General features: G+C 43.3%; 1 protein-coding gene across 3 annotated transcripts in view; it reads right to left on the reverse strand.

The window, feature by feature from the left end:
* Prickle2 (prickle planar cell polarity protein 2) overlaps positions 1 to 13,289 on the reverse strand; it is a 327,581-nt gene that overhangs the window by 153,284 nt on the left and 161,008 nt on the right. Inside the window, exon 1 of one of the 3 annotated variants that reach the window (XM_021190348.2) lies at positions 8,987 to 9,243. The exons of the other annotated variants lie outside the window; for them this stretch is intronic. The gene's annotated coding sequence lies outside the window, so the exon portion shown is untranslated. Of the gene's footprint in view, positions 1 to 8,986; positions 9,244 to 13,289 lie in introns of those variants that run through there. 3 annotated transcript variants of the gene reach the window in all.

Consider the following 13,289-nt stretch of genomic DNA (forward strand, 5'->3'; position numbering starts at 1 on the left):
CAAAAGAGAAAGATTAAGAGTTACCATCTGTCAAGTGTGTAAGTATTTTTTCTATAGCCTTCTTACTGCACAGCAGTTATATAGCAAGAGTCTGATTGGATGATGTCCACAGACCCTTCCAATTCTCACATTCCCTCTCTTTACATTTTTTCAATTATATTATTTTATATGTATGTTCTGCCTGCATGTGTGTTTATGTACCATGTGTGTTTCTGGTGCTCATGAAGGTCAGAAGAAGGCTTTGGATCCCTGGGACTGGAGTTGCAGATGGTTGGGATGTGGGTGCTGGGAATCAAAGCTGACCTTCAGCAAGTGCTCTTCACTGCTGAGCCAACTCTCCAGCCCTTTCACATCTCTTATGCATGCACAATAGTGGTTTCCACTATTTCAGGCATTGCCAACTTTACAGCATTATGAAGGGGACCCCTCCTTTTCCAACCACAGCTCTAAACAAGTAAAGCCTCTGGACTATTCCCATCCCAGTAACATGAGGAGCAGTATAAACAACTAAAACAAGCTATGAGGGTTTGCAGAAATGCTCCACGTTATTTTCCTCTTTCTCGGGGAAGGGTATACACACTAGTATCTGCTGCCTTTGACGTTTTTTTTTTTTTTTCAGTTTTCAGACCTGTAATCCTTTGCAAAGCACTCCAACAGTGACAGTGGCTAAGAGGTGGGAGCAAACTCTGGGGTGAGTACAAACAGGACGTTTGCAGTCCCATGCTTACAGTTCAACTTTTGTTCTTGGGGAAGCTCTTTGTTTAACAGACCCAAACATAAATACGTGTTTATTGCCATCTTAAGTTCCCTAGGCATTTGGTGGGGGGTAGTTTGTAGTTGATGTTAAAAACTTTGGGATTCTGAGTAAATTCCCTAAACAGCTGCATCTGATGAAACCTCCTAGACAAGAAAGCTCGAAAGCCAAGGCTTCAAAGCAAGCCATTAGCCAGAGTGCACTTTTTCAAAGGTGATGAAACATACAGCCACTGCAAGGACACCTTCCTCCAGGGGTTACAGACCTCCACCCGAGGTGATGATCACTGACCTCATTTTGCAATTAAAAAAAAAAAAAAATGGAGCTCAGCGATGTTAAGTATAGAAACTTAGCAGGGTCAGGAGACACATTAATGTTTCCATACCTCAGGAAGTGGAGAAAAGACACGAGAAAGAGAAGGGAGTAAATAATAAAAATTTTAATTAGCCAACAATTTTCTTGCAGTTGCTATGTCAGGCGCTAGGCAAGGGAACAGTCAAAATCTCATTCGGGAGTTACTAGTAATCGGCAAGCACTGTCAATGGTCGCGGTACGCACAAGCCATGGCCACTGGATTTAAAGGACTAACTAGTGTTTCAGACCCTGAGAAGTGCCTTGGAGAAAGGTTAATAAGAGAAAGCAGACAGGAAACAAGTGAGCTATGAGAGGTGGAAATGAACTAGCAGCAAGAAAGAGGCTCTCCTGACAGAATGGGATTTGAGGTCTCAGGGGTGATAAACTGCAAGCCAGGCAACAACTATAAGATCTTTCCAAGCCCAGAATGGCCAGGGTGGAGAGAGCGAGTGCTCCCAAGCCCATGTGGCTGGAGCCTAGGAGCTAGTGGCTTGAGAGAGAGATGTCCTCTAGGAGAGACCGTGACAGAGTCTCAGAGTAAGAGCCATGGGGGAGGGTTTGGATATTCGTCCTTATTGCAATGGGGGGCTGACTGAGGTGTAAACAGGGGAGTGTTATGTCAAACCTTGATGTCAGTTAGTGTGAAGGGATGTAATGAGTGATCAAGGTGAGATCTTATGAATAAGTGGCGGAAGGCTGGACATACAGATAAATAACTGCTTCCTGACTATGATCAGGTGTGGAGGTGGTGAGCAGAGTCCACTGGAACACATATCCCTTCTCTCCTCATGGGATCTGCATGCAGCAAAACACATGGCTCATATGTGTAGCGTTTGATATATTTTGACAAATGCCCAAATCCATGCAATTTGGACCTTGTTAAGACATAATATATTCTCAGCACCCCAGGGAGGAACTTCAAGCTCCTTTCTATCTAGTTTTCACCCTCTTCCTCTCACCCAGTCTGCCCCAGTTTGGAGTGCATCTTAGGATAGGAAGTCTTCAGTTGAGGCACCCGGGCAGCTGGAGGTGCCATAGGCTGACATAATGAAGCCCTGGAGATGGAGATAAGAGTAGATCCAGGATCACAGAGCACTAAATTTGAGAAGCCTAGTGAGTACTTAATGAAACCATCAAAAACAGACAAGAAGGTGTGTAGCCAGCCTTCTGAATTCTTGAGTTCCATATCTATAGATTTAACAAAGATACAGATTCAAAGGATTTTTTTTTCAGTTATTACAAACATGTACATAGAATAGGTACATCCCCCGTTTCCATTATTATCTAAACAGGACAGCATTATAGCCAATTATTTAGTATTTATACCACTTTTGATGTTTTAGATCATCTAGAGATGAGCTAAAGCATCTCCTACAGTAGTTCTCAACCTATTGCTCACTCCTTTGGGGGTCACATGTCAGATACCCTGCCTATTGGGTATACATAATTCATAACAGTTACAAAATTACAGTTATGAAGTATTAATGAATATAACCCTATGGTTGGGGAGTCTCCCCAATATGAGGAACTGTATTAAAGGGTTGCAGCATGAGGAAGGTTGAAAACCACTTCTCTAGGTGGATGCATGGATGCTTTACGCAAACACAGCACTCTAAGAGATTGAATGCCCTCTGATTCTGGCATCCATAGGAATACCAGAGAGAGTCGCCTGCTGATATTAAGAGACAATGGGACAAATCTGGAGCTCAGGAGAGTGAGGTCCAGGCTGGAGATCTATGAACCTGCTGGATATTACTGTATGACAACATGAAGCTACAGAGGAAATAACATCAGTGACAGGGCATTAGAAACAGAACAGTCACCTCTTTTCAGAATGAAAAGGGCAGGGAAGTCCAACTCCTAAAGGACTTGAAGAGGGGCAAGAGGAGCAGGTACACTGGATTAAAAGGAGGTAAAGCAAGTATGGGGCTCTGACATCTATGGAGAGGCAGGAAGTAATGATGCATCTACTCGGGTGCAGCTCTCAGGCGGAGGCCCATCTCTCCGTTCCTCAACTCATTTTAGCCTCTCCAAAATCACTATTGTTTCCCACTACAGACAAGGAAGCTGAGGCTCAACAATATGGCCTGTCACAATGCCATTTAGCTTGGTAGGCAGCTTCCCCTCCAGTGAGCTCTGCAGTCCGGAAGAGGAGACAGCAAATGGAGCAAGGACCATCCTAGCCTACAACATGCAAAGCCAAGGCGAAAGAGATTTCTATCCTCCAAGGCTTCTCGGGTTTCTGCTGTTGGGATAAACAGCGAGGCCTCAAGAGAGACATGGGGGGGGGGCACACCTGTCAAGAATCCACGAAGCCTTCTCTGTTTTCTGCTGTAGGAGCAACTCCTCAAGCAGATGTCCTCTAGATCACAGGGAGGAGACCACAGCCACGAGGCAGCACAGGCACCCCCGACAAACTGTGTTGGAACATACACTCTGTCACTCCTACCCCCAGGACAGAGGGTGATGTGGGCTTTCAATTTCACAGGAGGTGAAAGCAAATACTCTGGAGGGGCTTACATGTACGGAAATCTTTCAGCGATGAAGCCCTTGCGTGTCTACAGGACTCTCCCCAGAATGGAAGAGCATACAGAGAGAGAGGAGCAAGGCGTACACTGGGACCCCGTCATGTCATGCAAGTAAGTCAAGCAGGAGGGCTCTGCATGGCTGGTGGATAAAAGGCCTTCAAGCAGTTGTTCTGTCCTGATGGAGAGGAGGTAACATTTGTGGAAAGGCCTGTAGAAGGACAGAGAGTGCTAAGATTTCTAAAGTTGGAAGACTGAAAAACACACATGGCCATCTATTCTGCCTTGAGCTATCTCCATTCAGCCCTTGAAGACTCCAAGACAAGGAAGCTATGCACTGAAATATTACCAGCTTTGCTTTGTATGGTCTCCCTAATTTCCAGGTCTCACAGCAGACTGTGAGATATGGGGCCCTCAAGGACTGCTGTCTAGGAAATGTGGGCATCTTAGAGAGGATCCCTCAGCAAAGGGAGGTGGGTATTAGATAGTATCTGAGAATTAAACACCTGAGGTTACACTTGTGAGTTAAGACAGAGGGCCATGTGCTTTGGGAGGCAATTTAGGAGACTGATAACCTAGGGAAGTGATTGGACCTCCTTGAGAAATGAGATTTGAATAGCATGGACCTCTTGGAATTATTGTTCTTGTGATGGTTTTAAAATGGTCATGAACAAAGTGTTTGTGAAGATGCAGTTTAAGGCTTGACCCCTGACATGTCTTAAAAAGCAGACCTCCAGGCCATACCATAGACTTGCAGAGGCAGAGAACTCAAAGGACATTTTCATGCACAGGAAAGTCAGGCAGCATGCTAAGGCATTTGGTCTGTGCTTGGGAAGTACGCAGCTATCATCCTGTGTATTACTATTATCATTTATCACAGGCCCGGAGGAGGTCTGTTTTCCCAGACTAGATTTCCTAGTGTTCAAAATTAGGATTGATCTGAGATCCAACACAACCGATATTTGCTTATGCCTGGAAACTTGAACATAGCCTCAGATGTTAAGTAAAGCAGTAGATCATGAGTTCAAGGTTACCCCATGTGTATAGCGACATCCCATTTCAAAACATAAAGTTAAAAAAAAATTAAGAAACTAAGGATGATAACCTCCGTAAATGCAGAATAATCTTGCACCAAGACTACTACAGATTAAGTAGTCTTTTAAAAAAGTAAAGCAGGTGGGCTGGAGAGATGGCTCAGCAGTTGAGAGCACTCCCTGCTCTTTCAAAGGTCCTGAGTTCAATTCCTAGAAACCACATGGTGACTCAAAACCATTTATAATGGGATCTGATGTTCTCTTCTGTCATGCAGGCATACATGCAAATAGAGCACTCATATGCATAAATAAATCAATCTTTATTTTTTTTTTTTTTAAGTCAAGGGAATAAGCTTTCAGGGTTATGATGAGCAGTGTCCTGTTTACCCTTGGATGGACTGGCAATCCCAGCTGGGAAGGTGCTTTGTCAACAAGGCTGGGTTGGTGAGAGGCACATCGATTTCCACACACACAGATCTTTCTGCTTAAGGTCAAATGTAAAGTACTTCTCCAAGGCCTTCAGTCTCAGCTCACAGAATCATTCATGACTTTTGCCTGACACTGATGTATCTGTCCCTTCTACTGCCCCTGTGCCTTTCTTTTTCTTTTTTTCTTTTTTTTCTTTTTTTAAATTTTCTTTATTAACATTTCAAATGCTATCCCGAAAGTTTCCTATACCCCTCCCCCCCACCTCTGCTCCCCTACCCACCCACTCCCACTACTTGGCCCAGGCCTTGCCTTGTGCTGGGTCATATAAAGTTTGCAAGACCAAGGGGCCTCTATTCCCAGTGATGGCCAATTAGGCCATCTTCTGCTACATATGCAGCTAGAGACACAAGCTCAGGGGGTACTGGTTAATTCATATTGTTGTTCCACCTATAGGGCTGCAGCCCCCTTCAGGTACTTTCTCTAGCTCCTCCATTGGGGACCCTGTGTTCCATCCAATAGCTGGCTGAATGCCAGCAAGATTCTGCTGAAGGGACCCTGATATTGCGGCCTCTTGTGAGGCTATGCCAGTGCCTGGCAAACACAGAAGTGGATGCCCCTGTGCCTTTCAAGATCAAAGTCTTCTTTGCCTGTCCCACAGCAGGATATAAAACAGTGGTTCTCAACCCTCCTAATGCTATGAGCCCTTAATATAGCTCCTCATGTTGTGGTGACCACAACCATAAAATTATTTCATTGCTACATTATAACTGTAATTTTTCTACTGTTATGAATCATAATATAAATTTTTGATGACGCTTTGGGGGCTATGGCCCACAGGTTGAGAACAGTTGTTATAAAAGAACACAAAAAAGCCCACTCCAAAATCTTGCATTTTAACCAAATATTAAATATCTTAGAAAAACTATCTACATTTTAAAACAGGAAAATATATCAAAGAAACCCTTTACATTACATTGAAATATGAGCTTTCACAAAGTATCATTATATTTAACTAGGATTACCAGTCTGTGATTTAGAAGCAAAATTCACTGTTCCCTCTGCTTCTGCCCATGGACATAAGAACACCACGCTGTGTTTATGATCTCCCAGTGTGTCCCATTTTATGACAGAGATAGGAAGGGCTTAATGTGCCTGGGTATTTTTCAAGAATGATTAAGAGAGATATCTTGGGGAATACAGAAACTCTGAGATTTGTTTTTCCAAATTAAAAAGCACAGATCTCTGCATATATAACCACACAGCCCTGATCTGCACTTCTCAGGTATGCCTGGGGGTGTCTTTGAATTGCCAGTTCTTCTCATGGTTGATGCCCTTCTGGGTAAACCCAACACTATTTGGTGCTTTGCAAATAGTCATACAAAGACCATAAACATCACCACCGAGTTACTGAGTACTGGTCAAGTCTTTGCACAGTTCTCATTCCTGAAGATGCCTGTGTCCCCATGGATAGCAAACACTGTATAAAGGAAATAAGGCCAAAGGAAGCCAAGAGTCCTTCCTGCTGAAGATGGTGAGAGGAGGCCAGTGGGAAACAGACTTGATATTATGGCTTCAGAAATAAATTCTACCTTATGAAGACCAGGCAGGAGCCATACAAGACAGCAAGGCATGGAATCCTATCACTTGAGAGGCTAGGGGTTAGGGATCTTGAGTTCAAAGTCAGCTTGAGCCAATAGGGGAGGGCTGTGGATGGGGGAGGACTCAGGAAGAAAGTGTAAGAGGTGAGATGTATTTCAGTTTCTTAAATGAAAGTACAATTCTGAAAATTAACAATAAAGAAAATGGAGAAGCTGGAAAGACTTTGTGAGGCTAGAGATCAAGGAAGAAAGACTGCCTCGTAACAGGGCTTTCTTGGATTACACGCAGAGCTGCGTATCATTGGAGGCTGACTTGGGAAAATGCTCAAATCTCCTGGCAATTTCTTGCAGACAGGATGTCCATCGTCTCCAGATACACACATACACACACACACACACACACATACACACACACCACAAAACCCACATAAACCAAACCCATACGCCACACACATACACCACAAAAACCACACAATCCAAACCCACACCACACACACACACTCAAACACACACTCACACACACACCCCACAAAAACCACACAAACCACACCCACATACCACCCCCCCCCACAGAGCCTACATCAAATGGTTTACACTCTAAAAATCTATCTGCCTTCAGAACAAGAGTTTTTTTTCCTCTTGAAAAGCAGCCATGATTTGTTATTCTAACATAGTGTTCCTTCCTTCAAACAGAAATAAGTCACTTAGGGAGGCCATCCTGATTTCTCCTCTGCATTTCTTGAAACTTTTGTGTGATTAACAGTTTCCCCTGGCAGCTCCTGAGATGTCCGTTGAGAGCTGGGCAGTCGCCGACTAAGAGTACAGGCTTGTTTTAAATCCCAGAACCTCCTTCTAGGCCCCGTAGGAAGATGTTTTGTGGTGGGATGAGCAGAATTAGCTACACATAAATTCTTTACTACTCAGGTCAGTGACACCTTTATCTGAATTGCTTAGTGCTTGGGACGATTTGCCAATTGATGATTTGAAAAAGAGAGGCACGGATCCTCCCCAAGTGGATTTTTTTTTCTGTCTACAGACTGGGCCATGTCTGTCTCTCTAATTACTCAACTAGCTGCCCAGATAAAAGCATGTGTGTGCTCAGAGCAGGGAACCCAAAGTATACAAATGATTCACACCACCTAAACAATTTCGAATACAAGCCAGCCTACCAAAAGAAGGCTGTTGAAGCCAAAAATAATTTAATATGGGAGGAAATGGAATTTGGCAATCCACGCATCAGTCGTTACTCCAATTTTGGAAGGCATGTCTTCCAGCTGCTTCCTCTTTAAAAAAGGAAAAATACATAAATAAACTCTGACCCTTTGTATTACCTTCGGACATATTGCTCAAGTACAAACAAGAGAACAGATCGGAGGTGAGGAACTGCCTGAACGCATCTTTTAAATCTAACCTACCCAGAGAACCACCATCTCTCACCATTAACTTTTTGGCTTCAATTTTCCAGGGTGCAGTTGCCCAAGCCCTGGAAGCTGGAAGCACTGCAGGCTTTATTATTCCCTGACTCTGAGTCAGCTGACAGGGTGCAGGAGATGCTCTGGGCAAACAGGACTGAGCTCCCCATTCCTGCCAGCTGTCTCCAAAACAGAATGTGTGTGTGTGTGTGTGTGTGTGTGTGTGTGTGTGTGTGTGTGTGTGCTAGGAAGGGCAGGAGGAGTGGGGTGACCCCTTCTACCTGGATTCAGAGAGAGTACATGTACAAATCTACAGTTGATTAATGCTGCACAGCCACACCAAAGTACCAGGAGAAGAATTTTTAAGGTCCTAGGGACTGTAAGCTCCAGGCATAAAGGTATGTGGAAAGGCATAAATAATACTGTAAAGGTGATTTAAGAATATGTCTGCCTGTTTAACAGAGCAAGTTGTAAGTCGTTAGCAGTACATACATTTGAAACTATTCAAAAGAAAGGGAATTATGAGCAAATAAAATACTATTTAAAAATTAAATACCAAGATTAAGCCCCCTCCCCCAACACACACCAAGTCCTAAAGTAATGTTAACCCTTTCTGGGAATCTTATGTATCCCAGTGTTGGTTAATAGAGTGGCTATAGGAATGGTGATGGAAGTGCAGTGGTCCCCAGGGTCCCCTGGGCAGAGTGCACCACTCAGCTTTTGGGTGGAGGACACTTCTCTCCCCTCTCCTCTACTCTTTCACCAAGTCACTCTCTTATTGCTAGATTCCTTCTTGTCCAGGGGAGGACCCTGGGGGCTAGAGCCTCTGCTCATGCATCCTGTCTTTAGTATTCCCCTGTGCCGGGGAGGATCCACTTACCAGGCTGTCTTGCTTGGTCTGCTCACTGGTCACCACTTTGTCTCCACCCCTGGCAAACGGCAGATAGGCAGAAGAACCACTGGGGACCAGCGACAGGGGCAGAGGCTAAGGGTCCCCACGGGATGTTGGCTGCCAAGGGTGCAGAGCCTGAGAGGGCTCTGCAGGTACTGCTGGCGAGAGTGAGGACATTCCCGGGACAGCAGCTGCTCAGGGAGCAGCCCTGGATCCTGAAAATTTCCAGCTCCTGGGAGAGAAGGTCTCCAGACTGCTTGTGGGCAGCTTAAAGGGACTCTGCCCCACCTCCTACAGACGCTCATTGGTGAAACTTCCCAGCTGCGGGCCAATCGTAAGCCTGTTCCCAAATTGAGCTTTAAATCGAAGGGAACGACTGCTTTAAAATTAGAAAGAACCTATGAGCACTCAAACAGGGTAGTGAAGCAGGACAGAGTCATCAAGGGCCCAGCGTGCTTAGGTAGCAGAAGAGGCCAGCTGGCTGGCAGAGCAAGTGAGAAGGAAAGAGGGCAGACATACTGGACCAAGTTCCCCACTCCTGCTGACTACGACAATGTACAATGTACAATGTACAATGTACATGCCTTCCTTTGGGGAAGGAAGCAGTGTGCTCCCAAATATCTGCTCAGTCTGCTTACTAGTTCTCTATACAATTTCACTTTTTTCGTGGCATTGCATCAAGGATAAAAGTTTTACATCCGTTGACCAGATGCCTCACTCTTTCCCTGTAACACAGTGAGCTACAGGTCCGGAGGACACCAGTGGGTGCATGGAGAGATGACTCAAACCCCAGGAGCTGCCCTGACTACAGGGCTTAACTGGAGAATCTAAGTGAGGAGATTAGATCTGAACACTGGTTTTACTTCCTAGAAAATGGACATGTGTTAGATAAAAGGAAATAAGGGTCGACTGCTGGCAGGACAGCTGTGCTAGGTCATGGGATGATCAATGAAAGATAAAGTCCTTGACTACGAGGAACTCACAGTAGAGTAGAATGATGTAGAATGGGATGGAAAAGAGAGAGATAAATAAGGAATCACATTAAAAGATGCTCAAGGCAAGGCATCTTTTATAGGGATAGGTGAATTTGCTATAAAATGAAAGTAACTGAAAACCATTATTCCACAATAGGGTCCTTGGTACATAAATCATGCTAGATCCATATAATGGGATGCTATATAGCTATGAGAAAAAAAAAAGCAGAACTAAAACCAATAATGTTAAGTAAACTTCAAATGAACTGTTATATATATGCATATATACACAAACATATATATGTATATATACATATTTCAGAGAGTGAAGTGAATAGTTGTTGGCATAAACAAACCTTCAAGTTTTATGCATGTAGATGCATATTATATATGCACAAAATGATTCTGGAAATATGCTTAAGAAAAATGGCAAAATTTCTAACAAAGTGTTTCAAAGGCTGAACAGATTCCAGATGGAAAGAAGATTAATATTTTAACACACACTCCTATGTTAAATGCCATGAAAGGCAGCTAGAAAAATCTAACTTTTCAGCTACCTAGACATGTTACAGGTATACCCAGCCTTTTGACATGGTGACAGAACATGGTCACCTACAAAAGTCATGCTCAAGAACCTTGCCACTAAATGACAGAGAAAACCCTCCCCACCCAAATTCTCATCTCTTGGATATGTTTATTTATGACTTTGGGTTAGTCCAATCATAGTTTTCCTGGGGTACATGCAGCCCCTGGGCCACGGGTCAGATGTTCCTGTCAATTAGATAGCAAAAGTTCTTTTAGATTCTTAGCTAATTAATAATAAGAACAGAGAAGCACTTGTGTGGTAAATTAACCTTGAAGAAGCATGTGAGAAACATGCCAACATGAGGTGTGGATGTGAGGTAGATGGAGGATGACTATCTGCTGGGATGAGGTTTGTCTTGGCTTACTGGGAACAGTGATGATCAATACCATAGCAGCATCTAGAATTGATTAGGAGACTAGAAGATTATCTTCTGGGCATATCTGTGAAGGGCTTTCTAGATTATGCTAGAATTTGTCCTTTTCTATGAGGGAGCTGCTTGATTAGGTTAACAGTGGTGAGAAGACAGGTGAGTCTATCCCTGGGCATAGATGCTAGTCTGCATTAAGAGGAGTAAGCCGGCTGAACATCACTATTCACCAGTCCCTGCTTTCTGACTGCAGAAGTGATATAACCGGCTCCTGACCCTGCTCCAGCCCTCTCCACCAGTATGGACTGGATCCTCAAACTATGAAGCCAAAACAAACCCTTCCCCCTGAAGTTGCTTTTTTCAGAGCACCTTATCCTAGAAACAGGCAAAGCAACGAAGACAGGCCTGGATTTTAATGACCATGCAGGAGATTGACAAGGTCTTCCAGGAAGGCTCACTAAGGGCTTAACATGCAATGAAGACTATAAACCAGGCTAATGAAATCCCTGTCTCCATATGGGTTCTTGGTGAAAGGATAAATTTTACTCCAAAAATTAGGAGCCTGGGGCCCAGGGCATTTAGGAATTTGGAATGTGAAAACTGAAAAGGCTGAATCAGGGATTTTTGAAGGAAAACTAACATCTGATCTAGTTTTGTTCATGAAATGCCAAGAAAACGCCACACAGCAATTTTTTAAAAGTGCCTTCAGGGATCTAACTCTCAAATCCGGGCTATGTGCAGATAAGGGAAGCATTGGTTCCTACTGATAATCCCCATAACATCCAGAAAACTAACAAAGCCACGTGTCAGCTCAGAGTATCAGAGACTCAAGAATCAGAGGCCATGAAACAATATGAAAAAGACTATAAGAAACTGGGAGAAAGGACGCGCTGGAGACGGAACAGCTCCAACAATTCTTATAAAAGGCATTTATAAAACTCACAAATCATCACAGTTCAAGAAGCAGGATGTATCTCAGACAAGATAAATAAACATTCACATGTATTAACCATTTATGTAACTATAGTACATTAATAAAAAAGAAGCAGGGAAAAATGAGACTGTTTTATAAGGAAGTGTCAGAGCTGAGTGAAGGGGCTCAATGGTTGGGAGACGGACAATGGCTGCTCTTCCACACGTGGAGCTGGAAGACATTTCCCTGGTCTTCCTTCTGCAAACAGATGAAAATGAGCACCAAGTGACAGCAAGTTCTTATGCCCGTACTTCATATAAGGTATCCAGATACCAGGACATAGTGGCAGAGATATTCTAGGTAAGATGACATATTCAGCCACTAAATAAAAACAGCAAAAGGATACAGAGAGCAGAGAGACATGAAACCAGAGTTCCCTACCATTGGAAATAAATGATATTCAGAGGAAGGTCATCTTGCAAGCCTTACAAGAAAAGGCAGCTTAGTGAAGGCTCCTTAAAGAAAGTACCAAGCTGGTATCTCTAGGGAACACTTCATTTTTAGGCCTGGCTTGGGACCCCAATATTACTATCTTTTTGGGGCATTTACTATCTTCTGAGTTTTGCTGAGTCACATGACTTCTCTAAGCTCCACTTACCTTAAAATGGAATCCATAGCACTACCCTTTGGGGTTGTTTGAAATTTAGGAGAACATATACAAAGCACTGAGCAGAGAATCTAGCCTTTACAAACTTCTTTTATTAAATGGACACCTAATATTATTATTATTATATAAACTCCACTGACTGGGTAGGAAAATAAATGTTCTCTGTTTGCAAAGATCTATGTATTTTTTCTAACAGCTCTGGAGGACAGAGGCTTCAGTCTATTTTCACAAAACTTCTCCGAGAATTGGAAAATACTTACCGACTAGCAATCTTCTAAAAGTGAGGTTACCGTGGCATCAATGCCCAGAATCCTTCCCATTAAAGAACCATAAACTAACCCTTAAAGTGAGGGGCCAGGTCTTCATATGTTTGATTTCAAGGAAGTGATTTTCTGCTCTGTCTAAAGCTGAGAACATAACATAACTCTATGTCATTAAATCTTCTAATTTCCAACTACCAATCATGGCAGCATTGTTCAGAATCAAGACAGGAAAGGATCTGATGTATCCTCCACAGCCTTGGGAAGTTCCTGAGTGACGAGGACAAAGCACAGAAAGGAAACTCAAGTGCAGCCAACAGTACCATGTTGCCTGTCAGGTAAGATCATAAAGCTCTCTGGCCAGTCTGGAGGAATGGACTGAACTAATAATGTTGATTATTAGTCAAAGTAGAAAGTTGTGTGCCCGTGGAAACTGAACAACACTCTTCTCAATGATAACTTGGTCAAGGATGAAATAAAGAAAGAAATTAAAGACTTTTTAGAGTTTAATGAAAATGAAGCTA

The sequence above is a fragment of the Mus pahari genome, chromosome 2, assembly GCF_900095145.1.
Source record: "Mus pahari chromosome 2, PAHARI_EIJ_v1.1, whole genome shotgun sequence".
Taxonomy (NCBI): domain Eukaryota; kingdom Metazoa; phylum Chordata; class Mammalia; order Rodentia; family Muridae; genus Mus; species Mus pahari.